Source organism: Chinchilla lanigera, unplaced genomic scaffold (assembly GCF_000276665.1).
Source record: "Chinchilla lanigera isolate Chin_1 unplaced genomic scaffold, ChiLan1.0 scaffold00034, whole genome shotgun sequence".
Lineage (NCBI taxonomy): Eukaryota > Metazoa > Chordata > Mammalia > Rodentia > Chinchillidae > Chinchilla > Chinchilla lanigera.
This window is the reverse complement of record NW_004955435.1, coordinates 15021051-15036470: the sequence shown is the minus strand read 5'-3', so window position 1 is coordinate 15036470 and position 15420 is coordinate 15021051. Positions and strand designations below refer to the sequence as shown.

The following is a 15420-nucleotide window of genomic DNA, read 5'->3' as shown; positions in this document are numbered from 1 at the left end:
CTGTGCTGCTGAGCTAAGTCCCCAGCCCCTTCTATTCCTATTTTTTAAAGGAATCTCCACACTGATTTCCACAGTGGTTACACCAGTCTGCACTCCCACCAAGAATTCAAGTTTCATGACAGTAAGTATGTTTTTCTGTGGTATTCAGTGATGTTCTGCCTGAATTTAGAGCAGTCTCTGATTATATGCTCAATAAATTTTTGTTGACTGAAAGAAACTTAGACTACCGGTCATCGAGGAGCTCAAGGAAAGGGAAAAGGCAACAAGATACTCAAAATCAGAGTTTCAGAAATTTCAGTATTTCCTCCATTTCAAGTTTTATCATATCCAGGTGGCTTGGGAAGTCACTCAATGACCAACTTTTCCTTGTTTTATGGTGCAAACATTGTTACAAAAGAGAAAGATTAGTGATGAGTTTTAGAAGCTTGAGGTTTTATGAGTGTGTCCGACTCTCTGCTCCCTACAACCAGCGAGATCCCTGATTCTCTAGAGGCAGAAGGGTTGGATGGATAGAATGTGGCTATTGGAAGCTTCCGTGGCAGTTGGTGAAATACCAGTTGGATCAGTGGGAAGGACACGAGCAGGACTCAGAAGGGGGCCAGGTCAGAAAACTCTCGTAAAAATCAGCCACGCTGGAGGCTCATCTGCTTGAGTCCTGAGAGGCATCAAGGTATAGTATAAAATGTAGGGACTAGGAGACAAAAATCCACATACTGACCACTCAGTGATATAAGGCAAATTACTTAATGCTTTGTCCTCATGTCTAGAATAGACATAATTTGTATTTCACAGGGTTTAGGTGAAGATGAAGTGATATTACATGATAGATGTAAAAGTGCTCTGTGAACTGAAAAGTGTTTGTCAAAAACAAGCTACTAGCTGGATGTGGTGGTGCACGCCTGTAATCCCAGCACTCAGGAGGCTGAGGCAGGAGGATTGTTGTGAGTTGGAGATCAGCCAGGGCTACAAAGTGAGCTCAAGGCCAGCCTGAACTGGATAATGAGACCCTTTCTCAAAAAAACAAACAAAACAAAACAAAACAAAATAAAAAACAAGTTATTAGCTCCGAAGGCATTTTCCCAGGGCTTCTCTGTTCTGTCCACCCTATGCCTTCAATCATTGAATTTATTGGTTACATACAATTTAGGGCTCTTGTAAACTGTTATATTGTTGTAAACTCAGGCCCTTTTCTCTTTAATATCTCTCAAGGTTCATAAAATCAAATCTCAATCTGGCCCAAGTGAACCATCATTATTTGTGATTTAAGAGACCATGCTTTGGCATTTCAGTATTGTTTCCAGAAATTTATGATGATAATGCTTTATCTCCCCAGGGAGACTATAAAATGCTTGTTGTTAAGAGTATAGACTGCTGAGTCATTTAGCATGAAGTTTAAAGTTTGGCTTTGCTTCTTATTAGCAGTGCAAGGCTTTGGTAGTTTAGTTAATCTCTTTTAGTGTTACTCTTCTCATCTGTGATATTGACATGATAATTCTCTTCAGAGTGCAGTTGGGAAAATTAAAAGAAAGGATACAGCTGAAGTTCTTAACAGAGTACCTGGTCCAGGGCTGGGGATTTAGCTCAGCGGCAAAGCGCCTGCCTGGCAAGCGCAAGGTCGTGAGTTCCGTTCCCGGTACCGGAGAAAAACCAAAAAAAAAAAAAGTAACAATGCAGAGTACCTGGTCCATTGTAAGAGATTAACCAACTGAATTTTATTAACAGTAGCCACCAGCATAAGGCTAAAAAGACATTACAATTGGGGTTTCCCAATGTACTTGATTGAAAACTGGAAATAAATCAAAGAAAGCAGAGTAGTTCCCAGCCAAACTTGGCTCTAGTGTCACAGCCTATCAATGGAAACAGAAAGGTTATGGTTTCCTGACCTGGCAGAGATTGAACAGCAACAAAAAGGCAACTTATTTTTTGGGGTTGACAACTGATAAATCCCATTTGAAATGTCATTGGGTTTAGGCAGAGGAAGGGAATATTGGCAATATTAGTCCTGAAATGTGGGACAGGAACATGGGTATAGTATAGCATAACACATATTTCCTAGGACATTTCCCAATTTCAAATCATCTCCATTTTCAGATCAGGTATCTTAATTTTTGTTCAGAAAAATTTTATGGACACATAGGTAGGTGTAAAATTGCATATCAGTAGCATTGTTTATTTATTTGGTTATTTTTAAAATTTATCTTCACAATCAACAGTTTTTGAAGTCTCACTGAGCTCTGTGGTAGGTTCTAGGGGTCAGAGATACTTACATAAACATTGCATTGAAATGCTGAATGTGCTCTTGTAAGGGTTATATACAAAATGATATGGGGTATGGGAGGTGGGGAAGACGTGGTGGTCTCAGAACAAATTTCGCAAAGAAAATGGAAGGCTGGAAGAACAGCTAAGACTGCCATGTCAGAAAAGATAATCTTTTAGAGAGGAAACAGCTCAAGCAAAGACCTGCAGGTACGTGGGATGTCACTGAATCACAAGAGGGGATGGCTGGTGGGGAACAAGACTGAAAAGTTAATTTGAATTCAGAATGTAGAGGATCTTGAATTCTACCTCAGGCAGAACTTTACTAAAAAGGTAACACAGAAGTGGTGAAGGAAGTTAAACTGGGGGTGACATGAGTCTAAAGGTAGTTTTGATAGCAGTGCAGAGGAGAGACAAGGTGGAGAAAGCTCAGAAGCATTGGGAGAAGTATGGAAAATGTCCAGTCGATGATGATTGGCCCTAAATTAGGATTGTAGCCATGGGAATAGAGAGAAGACATCAATTTTAGGTATATTTCTTATGTAATTGATCAATCTTCAAATTGTGTATGAGAGAAATGCTGTACTTCCAAGGGAAACTTCCATAAATAAGAAGGGAAATTATAAAACGTCAACAGTAGTGAGCAGAGGAGAGAATAGCAATGGCCTGTGATGGGTCATCTGCTCCGACTTTGACCTGAACCTGTGGCTGTGGTGTGAGCTTTAGCCTCAGTGTTGCGCTCTCTCCATCCCCCGGCATATACAATTTGCTGCTCTGCCAGATGGAAACTAGCAGAAGCCAGCTGGTCATCAGATGATCCATCCAAAATTAACAATTGGGCTGGAAGGTGCTCTGAAGATGGGAGGTCCTGGGTTTTTATCTTTTGGGGTGTGCTGTCTTTCAAGTCACCCTTGTTCACCTGACGCAGGACAAAACTCAGTTTAGTATGGGGCGGATACACCTGCTTTCTGGACTAGCTAGAGGGCCAATGATGTTTTCAACAAGAAGAAGGCAGAGGAGAAGCTGATTGGGCCAGGTGTACTGAGACAGGAGGGTGAGTTGACAAGGGTTTGGGAGCATGGAGGGAGGCTGGCTGTGTACAATCCTATTTCCTAGGTCTTCCAGGCAGCCAGCGTGTACTTTTTAATCATACATTTCTTTCTGTTTTGAACAGTGCATTTATTCATTTACTCAACAAGTACCTGTGTTAGGAACCTACTATCAGCATCTGCCCCAAGCCTAGGAACACTGAGGCAAAAAATGAAACCAGCACCATCTACTTCCGACTTCATTCTCTTTGTTAGTTCAGCTCTGAGGCTGATAGGATACAGGAGGGCTTGGGTGGGGATAAAGGTGTTCTCTTTGATGATTCTCACTTGTTTACATGTATTCAGAGAATATTATGTGATTTTTTTCTGCTTCACCCACTAAATTATAATCTCAGAATTTTCAGGGCCTAGCCTATTGCCCAGCACATGTGAAATGCTCGGTAAGAGTATTAAATGAAAGACTGGACTGTTCTGAGAGGAAATTTTTAACAGTGTTTGGTGTGCCAGAAACTTCTGGTACTTAAGTGAGGAACAGGACAGTTGATAAGTATGTAGCATTATGAAAATCCCGCTGTAGTATTGTAGAAATACAATCCACTAGAGTAGATTTAGTAATTTTTTTCTGCATCTTTGATTTTGCAGTCAGGTGACCAAGGACTTAGTCTCTCCTAGCATTAAAATTTGGAGCTACTGTGTAGATAGAATCATTGCATGGCCTTTAGCTAATCAAATAAAAAAATTAAATCAAGTTGCTATTATATTTCTCCAAATCTGGGAAGCCAGAGATAACAAATGGAACAGGGATGTTTTAAATATTAAGAATAATCATTTTCCATTTGTATGTTTATCTTTTCCAGAATATTGCTTGTGTCATTGGGTTCTACATGATTACGTATACCACCTGATAGGATAAATAGTACAGTATAATCTCCTTTCCAGATAAAGAAGGTGAGGCAGACCGAAAATAAATGATTTATGCAAAGAATCAGGTCTGGTTACTGGGAGAATTGAGATTGGAACACAAACTTCTTGACTAGAATTATACTTATCTCTGTATTTGGTTACAGAAGTCCCAAGTTCCCCAAAGAAGAGGGCTTGATATGTTTAGATTATTGATGAAACTTTAATGCCTTATAGTAGAGATTCAGTAAGTGTTAGTTTAATTGATGACTAAATTATTTCTTCCTTTTCTTTATATTATTTTTCTTTCTTTTTTTTTTTCTGTCTTTTTGAGACAAGGTTTCATTATGCAGTTCAGGCTAGCTTTGAGCTCTTTTTATAGCCCAGGCTGGCTTCAAACTCAAAGCAATCCTCCTGCCTCAGGCACTTGAGTGCTGGGGTTACAGGGATGTGCCAGCATACCTTGCCATTTTAATTCCTTAAATCTGTTTTCATTGCCACTTTTTTTTTTTTAATACTGAGAATTGAACTCAGGGCCTTGCACTTGCCAGGCAAGCATTGTGCCACTGAGCTGTATCACTAGCCCTATTGTTATGTTTGTTTGTTTGTTTTAAAGAGAGTAGTACACGAGAAACAAACAAACAAAAAAATAGAGCAGAAGCAACATACCAGTATCACGAACATAAACAAATCAAAGCAAGAACATTCAAAGTGATACAGGGTCTCAAGACAAATTAATACAAATCAACAGTGATTGTTACATTGTGTATTGCTATCCTCAACTACATAGCTCAGGTTATCAGATGTAAGAATGAAAGATTGCTCAAACTGTTGAAGAGAATAAGAAAATAATTCTTCAGTAAAACCTTAGAGATAATACAGAGTTTCACTAGACAAGGTGGTAGTTCACCATTGTAATTCCATTGCATATTGTTACCTTCAAATCAGTTGCTCAGACCACTAGACACAAGCATGCAAAGTCGATCAGAACATAAAAAACTGTGAGCATTAACTGTTCATTTCAATATACCATCATACAACAGCGATACAGTCATTGCAGCTGTTGACATATATATTTGTTTTGCCTTCCTTCTTTCTTTTATTTTCTTTCCCTCATCCCAGTCGTTCCTTCCTTTGAGCAGTTCCTTCCTTTGAGCAGTTTCTTTCCTTTTCCTATTACCTATTGTACGTTTTGAGTTTTACCTAGTCTTTCAGGTTCCTACTCCAAGGAGCCAATATGATGTTCACACATCTGGGTCCGATTTATTTCACTTATGAGTATGGTTTCTAGTTGCATCCATTTACCTACAAAAACCTCTAGTTTATCTTTTTTAATATCTGAGTAATACTCCATTGTTTAAAAATACCACAACTTTTTTATCCATTCCTCAGTGGATGGGCATCTGGGTTGTTTCCAAGATTTAGCTGTAACAAATTGTGCTGCTATACACATGGGTGCACATATATTGCTGTCGTATGATGTCTCTAATTTTTCTGGGAAAATAACCAGAAGGGGAATAGCTGGATTAAATGGGACTTCCAATCCTACTCTTGTGAGGAATCTCCAAATTGATTTCCCCAGTGGTTTCACCAATCTACACTCCCACCAGCAGTGGAGTAGGGTTCCTTTCTCCCTACAGTCTCTCCAGCATTTGTTATTGGTTGATTTCTTGATGATAGCCATTCTTTCTGGAGTGAGATAGAATCTCAGTGTTTTAATTTGCATTTCTCAAATGACTAATGGTGTTCAACATTTTTTCATTATTTATTCGCCACTAGTATCTCTTCATTAGAGAAGTGTGTATTCATCTCAGATGCCCATTTTTGGATTGGGTCTTTGAATTTGGGAGGTCTGATTTTTTTTTTTAATTCTTTATATGTCCTAGATAGAAGTCCTTTTTCTGAGGGTCAGTTGACTAAAATTTTTTCCCAATTCATGGGTTTTCTTTTTACTTTATTGGTGATTTCTTTAGATGTGCAAAAACTTTTCAATAAGATCAGATCTCAGTTGTTGATTCTTTAAATATTTCCCGTGCAGTTTGGTTTTTGTTCATGAACTCTGTGCCTGCCCCAAAGTCGTTAAGATTTTTACCTACTTTCTCTTCCAATAGATTTAGCGTTTCTGTTTTAATATTTAGATCTTTGATCCATTTTGACTTTAAATTTAGTGCATGGTGAAAGACATGGGTCTAGTTTTAGTCTTTGGCATGTGGAAAGCCAGTTTTTCCAGCACCATTTATTAAAGAGTCTCTCTTCCTTCCATTGAACATGTCTGGCCCCTTTGTTGAAGATAAGGTGACTGAGTGTGTTTGTAGTTGTATCTGTATCTTCTAATCTGTTCCATTGATCTTCAGGTCTGTTTTTGTGCCAGCACCATGCTGATTTTGTCACAGTAGCTTTGTAATATAATTTTAAGTGAGGAATTTTGATGCCTCCTGCCTTTCCTTTGTTTCCCAAGAGTGCTTTTGCTATTCTAGGCCTCTTCTGGTTCCAGATGAACTTTAGGAATGTTTTCTCTGGGTCTGTGAGGTATACTAATGTTATTTTAATTGGGATTGCATTGAATCTGTACAACAATTTTGGGAGTATGGCCATTTTCACAATGTTGGTTCTTCATATCCATGAGCAAGGAATATCTTTCCATTTTCTGATATCCTCTTTGATCTCTTTTTTCAGAGCACTATAATTTTCACTGTATAGATCTTTTACTTCTTTTATGAGATTGATTCCTAAGTATTTCATCTTTTTAGATGCTATTGTGAAAGGTGTGGTTTCCCTAATTTCTGTCTCAGTCTGTTTATTACTTGTGTACAAGAATTATTGTTATGTTTTTAACTCCTTAAATTAGTTGTTTTTTTGTGTTAATATGGTCAATTATGTACAGATCCCTCTAGTGATTTCATTGCGTACCACAGGTTTTAATTTGCGTTTTCATTGTGATTCAGATTTAAATGTTTTCATATTCAAACTTTCCAATACATGATTTTAAATCATGATTTTTAAAATTAGGTTTATTGGTACAATTTAGATATACATAATGATCATATTCATCATAGGGAATTTGTACCTGTATATGTCTTGATTCCTCTTTCTTCCCCCAGGCCCCTCCCTTCCCTTTAACCCCTCTTCCCTCCATATTTACAAAGCTTTGTTTCCATTTTATCCTACTTTTATCATTTTTTTTCTTTTCCCTTCCTTTCACCCTTCCCTCTTTGTAGTTCCTCTTTCCTTTTGAACAATTTCTTCCTATTTCACAATATCTGTTGTACATTTTGGTCTTTATTTACTCTTTCAGTTTCTCATATCAGGGAGACAATGAGATATTTACATTTTTGTGTCTGATTTATTTTACTTAAGAGTATGATCTCAAAGTGAGTCTATTTACCTAGAAATACCTCAAGAAATATCGACTTTATGGTTGAGTAGTACTCCATTGTATAAAAAACCACATCTTCTTTATCCACTACTCAGTTGATGGGCATTTGGGTTGTTTCCAATATATAGCTATTACAAACTGTGCTGATAAAGATATGTATCACTATGATATAATATTTTCAATTTTTCCTGGAAGATACCCAGAAGGGGAACAGCTAGGTCAAATGAGACCTCTAATTGTAATTTTTTGAGGAATCTCTACACTGATTTCCACAGTGGTTGCACTGGCCTACACTCCCACCAACAGTGGAGAAGGGTTCTTTTCTCCCCACAGCCCCTCCAGCATTTGTTATTGGTTGATTTCTTGATGATAGCCATTCTTTCTGTGGTGAGATGCAATCTCAGTGTTGTTTTAATTTGCATCTTTTGAATGACTACAGACACTGAGCGATTTTTCATATGTTTACTTACCATTTATATTTCTTCATCTGAGAAGTGTATATTCATCTCAGATGCCCATTTTTTGATTGGGTCTTTAAATTTGGGGCATCTGATTTTTTTCAATTCTTTGTATGTTCTAGATATTAATCCTTTATTTGAGGGACAACTGGCAAAACTTTTCCCCACTCTGTGAGTTGTCTTTTCACTCTGTTGGTGATTTCTTTTGCTGTGAAAAAACTTTTTAATAGGATGAGATACCAGTTGTTGATTCTTTATAGCATTTCCCATGCAGTTAGGGTTTGGTTCATGAAATCTTTGCCTATATCCATGTCTTTAAGAGTTATGGCTATTCTGTCTTCCAGCAGATTTAGTGATTCTGCTTATATTTACATCTTTGATCCATTTTGATTTTAGCTTAGTACCTGGTGATAGATATGAGTCTACTTTTAGTCTTTGGGATGTGGAAAGCCAGTTTTTCCATAATCATTTATTAAAGAGGTTATCTTTCTTCCAGTGAATGTGTTTGACACCTTTGTCACAAATAAGGTGGCTGAGTGTGTTTGGAGTTGTTTCTTCATCTTTTAATCTATTCCATTGCTCCTCAGGTCTGATTTTTTTACCAGTACCACACTGTTTTTATCATAGTAGCTTTATAGCATAATTTCAAGTCAGGGTTTGTGATACTCTCTGTCTTGCCTTCGTTGCTGAGAATTATTTTTGCTATCCTAGGTCTATTTGGTTCCAAATGAATTTTAGGAATATTTTCTCTAATTCTATGAGGTATGCTAATGATATTTTGATTGGGATTGCATTATATCTGTATAACAATTTGGGGAGTAAGGCCATTTCAATTATGTTAGCCTGGCAACATAAGCAGGCAAGCAGCCTTGGTCTGCAGCAGGACAAAGGTACTCCTGTGTCCAGTGATCAGCATGTAAGGAGAAGTCAGTGGTGTGGAAAAGAGGAAGCTGTGCAAGGTCTGGAAGGAGCCAGCTGTACATTGTTGCTTCTCTTTTTGGTTCAATTTAATATTCTTTTGCTTTCTCTTTCACTCCTTCTCTTCCGTGCTCTTTTCCAATTTCCCAAAACTTGGGTGATCTTCCTTTGCTCTCCAGCTTTGCTTCTACTGTATTTGCCCTCATTCATCTTTTTGTTTTGTCCCCTTTCCCTTTTACCCACCCCCAAAGGTAAAATCACTCTACTAAGGGGAAACTCATTGCGTATAAATTCCTGGCATATAATGGATTTTGTTATATGATGGTACAATTTGGACCTATCATTAAAGGTACCAAGTTAATAGTTACCACAGTTTGTCAGTAGGTAGGCTGTGCTTGAGGCTATTGTTATTGCAACTATACTACTATAGCCAGGATGTCCTGCTTGTTGTAATCATAACAGGGGTCATAACCACCACCATAGTCCAGTACCAGTGAACTAAGTGTTGAGCCAAATAGATAGCAACTTTTCACTTTAAATTAATTGGGAAGGTAGGCTGTTAGGATAGACACAAAGACCAAGAACCACCTATACCTAGAACACATTTCTGAGGAGTAGACATTTCTTGGGGAAGCCTCAATACTAGTGGTAAAGTTATCTACCACAAGAAATCTACAAGCATTAACACAGAAAAACAAATAAAAAGTACAAAATAAAAAATGACAAGACACAGAAGCAAAATGCAACCCCAGACCTCCAGCCTACCCAGGACAAGTGCAGAGCACATTGAGATAGAAGAAATCAAAAGCCATCTGCTGAAACTTTCTGAAATGATAGCAGCAGAAGTGAAAATAAACAAATGGATGAGTCTATTTAAAAAAAAAATCTCTCAAGTAAAAAAAAGAAATGACAATCAAAATGAAAGACATTAGAGCAGACACAGATAAAAAATAGAGGAGTTTAGCAAAAGGTTAGAAACCATGAATCCCCAACATAGGAAAGAAATGGAATCCATGAAATAGATCCAAACAGATATCCAAGAGATTAAAAGTTCCACTGAAAGTATATGCAACAGATTGAATGGAGAGGATAGAATTGATATTCTAGATAGATCTGATATCTAGAAGACAGGATTGTGGTTAGTAATCACAAAAAGAAAGACATCCTAAAGGGGCTGGGGATTTAGCTCAGCGGCACAGCATCTGCTTGGCAAGTGCGAGGTTGTGAGTTCGATTCCCAGTACTGGAAAATCACCCCCTCAAAAAAGAAACAAACAAACAAAAAAGAAAGACATCCTAAAGGGGCTGGGGATTTAGCTCAGCGGCACAGCATCTGCTTGGCAAGTGCGAGGTTGTGAGTTCGATTCCCAGTACTGGAAAATCACCCCCTCAAAAAAGAAACAAACAAACAAACAAACAAAAAAGAAAGACATCCTAAAAATAGCAAGGGATCATGAAAACTCAATCCAACAGTTACAAAATGAATCAGAGAATAACAACATAAGATTGATCAAAGTAAATGAGACAACTGGAGACAGTGCAAATGCCTTAAAAAACCCCTTCACAGAAGTAATGGAAGAAAACTTCCCACACATGGATAAACATTTTGGCATACAAATAAGTGAAGCATACAGCACTCCAAATAGACATCAGTAAAATAAATCTACACCAAGGTATATAATAATCAAGATTCCAGAAATTCAGCACAAGTATAGAATATTAAAAGCAATTAGATAAAAAAGACAAATCATCTATAAAGGAAAAACCATCAAATCAAGGAGAACTTGGAGTGAGGTATTTCAAGCCTTTAAAGAAACCTAGACTGATGTAACTCACAAAGCTATCTTTCAAAATCAGTGGAGAAATAACTTACTTCCATGACAAAGAAGAACTAAAGAATTTCATGCCCAGCAAACCAGCTCTCCAAAATAATCTGAATGATATTTTAGAAAACAATAACAAAGACCTCAATTCCAAGAATACCAATAGAAAGAAGCCACCAGGCAAGGCAAGCTATTAAACAGAGGGGAAAGACAAGGAACCAACAATAGGAAAAAAATATGAGGAGGATAAGCCAATACATATCAGTTATAACTATCAATGTAGATGTTCTTAATTCATCAATCAATAGAAACAGACTGACCCAATGGATCAAGAAGCAAGATCCAACAATATGCTACATACAAGAAACATATTTAACTAAAAAAGAAATGAAATCATGATTTTAAAAAATTATCTTTTTAAATTGATGTGTAACATTGCAAACTGGTCGGTGTGAAACTTTTTTTTTTTTAAATATGTTAGGACATTATTTATGATATAGTGTATGCTCAATTAAAAATTTTTTTGCAGGGGCTGGCAATTTAGCTCAGCGGCACAGTGCCTGCCCAGCAAGCACAAGGCCATGAGTTCAATCCCGGGTACTGGGGGAAAAAAAAGAAATTTTGCAAAAATATATAATCTTTAACTGCTGGCACTATGTTTTATATATAATCAGTTTGACTGAGGTTATAGTATCGTTTGAATAATCCTTTATTAGAATTTTGTTCAGCTGTTCTACTAGTTAATGAAAGAGGTATGTTAGATTCTGTCACTGTGATGGAAGATTTGTCAATTTTTTGTCATTATGTAATTTTTTTTACTTTTTACAATTTGAAGCTGTGTTACTAAGTACATAAAAGTTTAGAAGTGTGTATCTTCCTGGCAAATAGAAACATTGATGATTATATAGTGACCCATTTATTCAGTAATATTTGCAGATATCAGTATGACTACACCAGCTTTTTAGTCCATTGCTATTCTTTTAAAAATATCTGTCTTGCTGTCTATCTCACCCTCTTCTTTTTAGTGCTGAAGATCGAACCCAGGGCCTTACACTTACTAGGCCAGCATTGTACAACTAAGCTATACTCCCAATGCTCACACTGACTTTTAGACCACAGAATTTGGCCTATTTACTGTAATATTTAGATTCACTTTACTGTCTTAATTTGGACTGTTTCTGTTTCTGTTTCAAAATTCCCACTCTTTTCTTGTTTCCTTTTTTGGATTGGAATTTATCACCTTATTCCATCTCTTCCCTTTAGAAACTGTTCTATTTTTATAACGGTTATCATAAAATTTCTTTTTCTTTCTCTCTCTCTCTTTTGGTACAGAATTTTGCTAATTTTCCCAGGCAGACCTCAAACTTTCCATCCTCCTGTCTCAGTTTCTTGAGTATCTAGCATGCAACACTGAGCCTACCACACTAGAAATCTTAATGTGTGTAATTTCTTAAATATAAATTAAAGCTGATTAATGTATTTCTCTCCCCTTCTAACAATACAAGGAAGCTTAGAGTACAATTATTCAGATTAGTCTCCCTCAACTCACATGCTATCACTGTTCACATTTCTGTTTAATTTTTTAATCCTATAAATTATTTTATTATTGTTTTATATGATCAAGTTTTAAAGATTTACCTGCATATTTGTCAACTATTTTACTATTTTCCTTCTGGCATCTCAAATCTTTTTTCTGATATCATTCTACTTTTTAAAGTATATTCTTAAAAGTTCATTTGATGTTTGTTAGTAAAGTTCCCATTTTTTTTAAGTTCCCATTTTTAATTACTTAAATTTTTCTTTATTCCACCTTTATTTCTGTAAGTTTTTTTTTAAACTATGGATACATTTTAAGGTAGATTAATTTTTCATTTTAGTCTTCTGAAGAACTTTACACCCTCACAAATATACCTCTCTGTCACTCTGTATGTATTTATACATAATATCTATTTGCATTTCCCTAATATTTAGTGATGTTGAGCATCTTTTCATGTGCTTATTGGTCATTCATGTATCTTCTCTGGAAGAATGTCTGCCCAAGGCTTTTACTCTCTTTTTGTAATTTTGTTGTTGTTGAATTGCAAGAGTTCTAGATTCATTCTAGATACACCTTACTAGGTAGGTGACTCACATTTTCTCCCATTCTGTAAGTTGCAATTTAATATTAAGTTTTCGGGGCTGGGGATTTAGCTCAGCGGCAAAGTGCCTGCCTGGCAAGCGCAAGGTCATGAGTTCGGTTCCCGGTACCGGAAAAAAAACAACAAAAAAAAAAAAATTAAGTTTTCAATTTAATAGTATCATTTGATGCACAACAATTTAACTTTTTTTTTTTTTGCGGTACCGGGGATCGAACTCACGACCTCGTGCTTGCCAGGCAGGCACTTATGCCACTGAGCTATATCCCCAGCCTCTCAAAAGTTTCAATTTTTTTTTTTTTGCGGTACCGGGGATCAAACTCACTACCCTGCGCTTGCGGCAGGTGCTTAAGCCACTGAGCTATATCCCCAGCTTGGTGATTTAACATTTTTCTATAATCTAATTATTTATTTTTTCTCTGTTGCTTGTGCTTTTAGGGTTATGTCTAAGAAATCACTAGTAAATCCAATGCCATGAAGATTTCCCTCTATTTTTTTTTTTTCTAAGAGTGTCATAGTTTTAGCACTTATGTTCAGAAATTTGATCCATTTTGAATTAGTTTTGTAGATGGTATAAAGTATGTCTAGGTTTACAGGTATTAGTGGCCCTGTTTCCAATGATAAACAACCTTTCTGGGTGCTCACAGAAGAGGTCATATTCCTTATATGGGTGGGCTTTGAGCTAAGAATGTAAAGCTCTGAGTTCATAATTTCCTTGTCCCAAGTTCTCCAGCACCCTTGGAAGTAATTAATCAATCCCATTATAGTTCACATTTTCACTAAAATATCCTATGGCAGCAAGTAATTGTTCTTCTAAGTTACCTTCAATGGCAGAAGTAGGCAAACTACACCTTCTAGGCCAAATCTAGTTTACTTCCCATTTTTGTGAATAAAGTTGTATTGGAGCCCAGCCACTCCAGGTACAGTACTTATTGTCTGTTGCTGTTTTTGTGCTACAACCACTGAGTTGAATATTTGCGGCAGGGCCACGTGGCTTACAAAATCTAAAATATTTATCATCTTTCCCTTTTCAGAAAAAGTTTGCTAAACCTTGGTCTAAAGGCATCTGGTCAAAGGTGTCAATATGTGTAATAACTGTTCTGCTACTGCATGATATATAGTACTAGTGTCCTCTTTACCACTGTAAACAGGGCCATTGATATCTGTAAACCTAGTGTAATCAGAGAATAAATTCCAGAGAACCTAGAACCTATTCCAAGAGCTTTGCCTTAAGGATCTGTACCCCTGGAGTCCTAATTGGAGCCAAATTCTCTGTCAGAGTTCTTTCAAAGAAGCAAAACTACTGTAGATTTGACCTCGCACAATTGTGATGTATGTTTACCAGTCTCTGTGAAATATCATCCTTGTGTTTGATAGTAAAGCATGAAGTTTTCAGGGCAGGGTGATGAAAATAAAGTGGAGAAAAGGAACAAGGAATAGGCAGGAACTCAGGAACACCTATCTCATCTCTCACCACCTCCAACTGAGATAGTGTGGGTGTCTACAGGAGAGGCTGGCCACTCTGTTTTGGAGCTAAGTGCTCATTTGGCTCAGGAGTCAGAAAAGCTGAAGGAAGCTCCAGGAGGAGGCGGGAAGCTTCTGCCTCCATGCCAAGGAGATGAGCCAGCAGATAAGTGACAATGTACGGGGGCTGCACTAGTACCTAGTGCCATCACCAACTATTTGCTCATCCAAATACTATGGCTGCTGCTTCCAAAGCTCACACAGAATGTCTCTTATGATGCATCCTAGTCAGAAACACACAAGGAAGAGAGTTATGAGACATCACCATGTTAACTATGTTAATAAATTACAAACTACCAGAATCACATTTCCAACTTTTAATTGTATTACATTATTCTAAATTTTAATTTAAAATATTTTAGATTTCTAGTCAAATTTTTAATGTTGCTTCTCTGTGCACCTCTCACTCAGAGGGTGAGAGAATGCAGTCAAGGAGACCTCACCTATCCCCCCTGCCCTCTGTCCTGCTTAAATCCATCCTCCTTCCTACCGCTGGGGTAAACCACCCCATACACAGACAGGACTAGGACGTGCATGCTACTCCCTGGGTGCTGCGTTTGCTGGTGGAGATTGGGAGTGTAGGGATATAATGTAAGGTATCTTGCTTTTATTGTGGTAAAAGCGAAATAACACAATTTGCAATTTTGGCCATTTTTAAACATACAGTTCAATGACATTAAGTATAGAAGCATTGTTGTGAAGTCATTACCATCATCCATCTCCAAAGTTTTCTTTGTTCTTCCAAATGAAAACATTGCACTGATTAAACTATACATCCCTATTGCCTTCTCCCCCAATCTCTGGCAACCACTATTATGTTTGTGCAGTGAGTTTGGCTATGGACTACTGTAGATATTTCATATAAGTGGAATATTCATTATTTGTTCTGTTAGGGCAGGTTGTATTTCGGTAAGTACAATATTCTCAAGATTTGTCCATGCTGTAGCAAGTGTCAGAATTTCCATCTTATTTTAAGGGCTAA

At 37.2% G+C, this 15420-nt stretch overlaps 1 long non-coding RNA gene across 2 annotated transcripts in view; it reads left to right on the top strand.

The window, feature by feature from the left end:
• The first annotated feature begins 541 nt into the window (after positions 1–541).
• Positions 542–15420, top strand: part of LOC102027671 — a 46595-nt gene continuing 31716 nt past the window's right edge. For both annotated transcript variants that reach the window (XR_261699.1, XR_001234874.1), the window contains exon 1: positions 542–670. This is a non-coding gene — a long non-coding RNA (uncharacterized LOC102027671). The remainder of the gene's footprint in view (positions 671–15420) is intronic.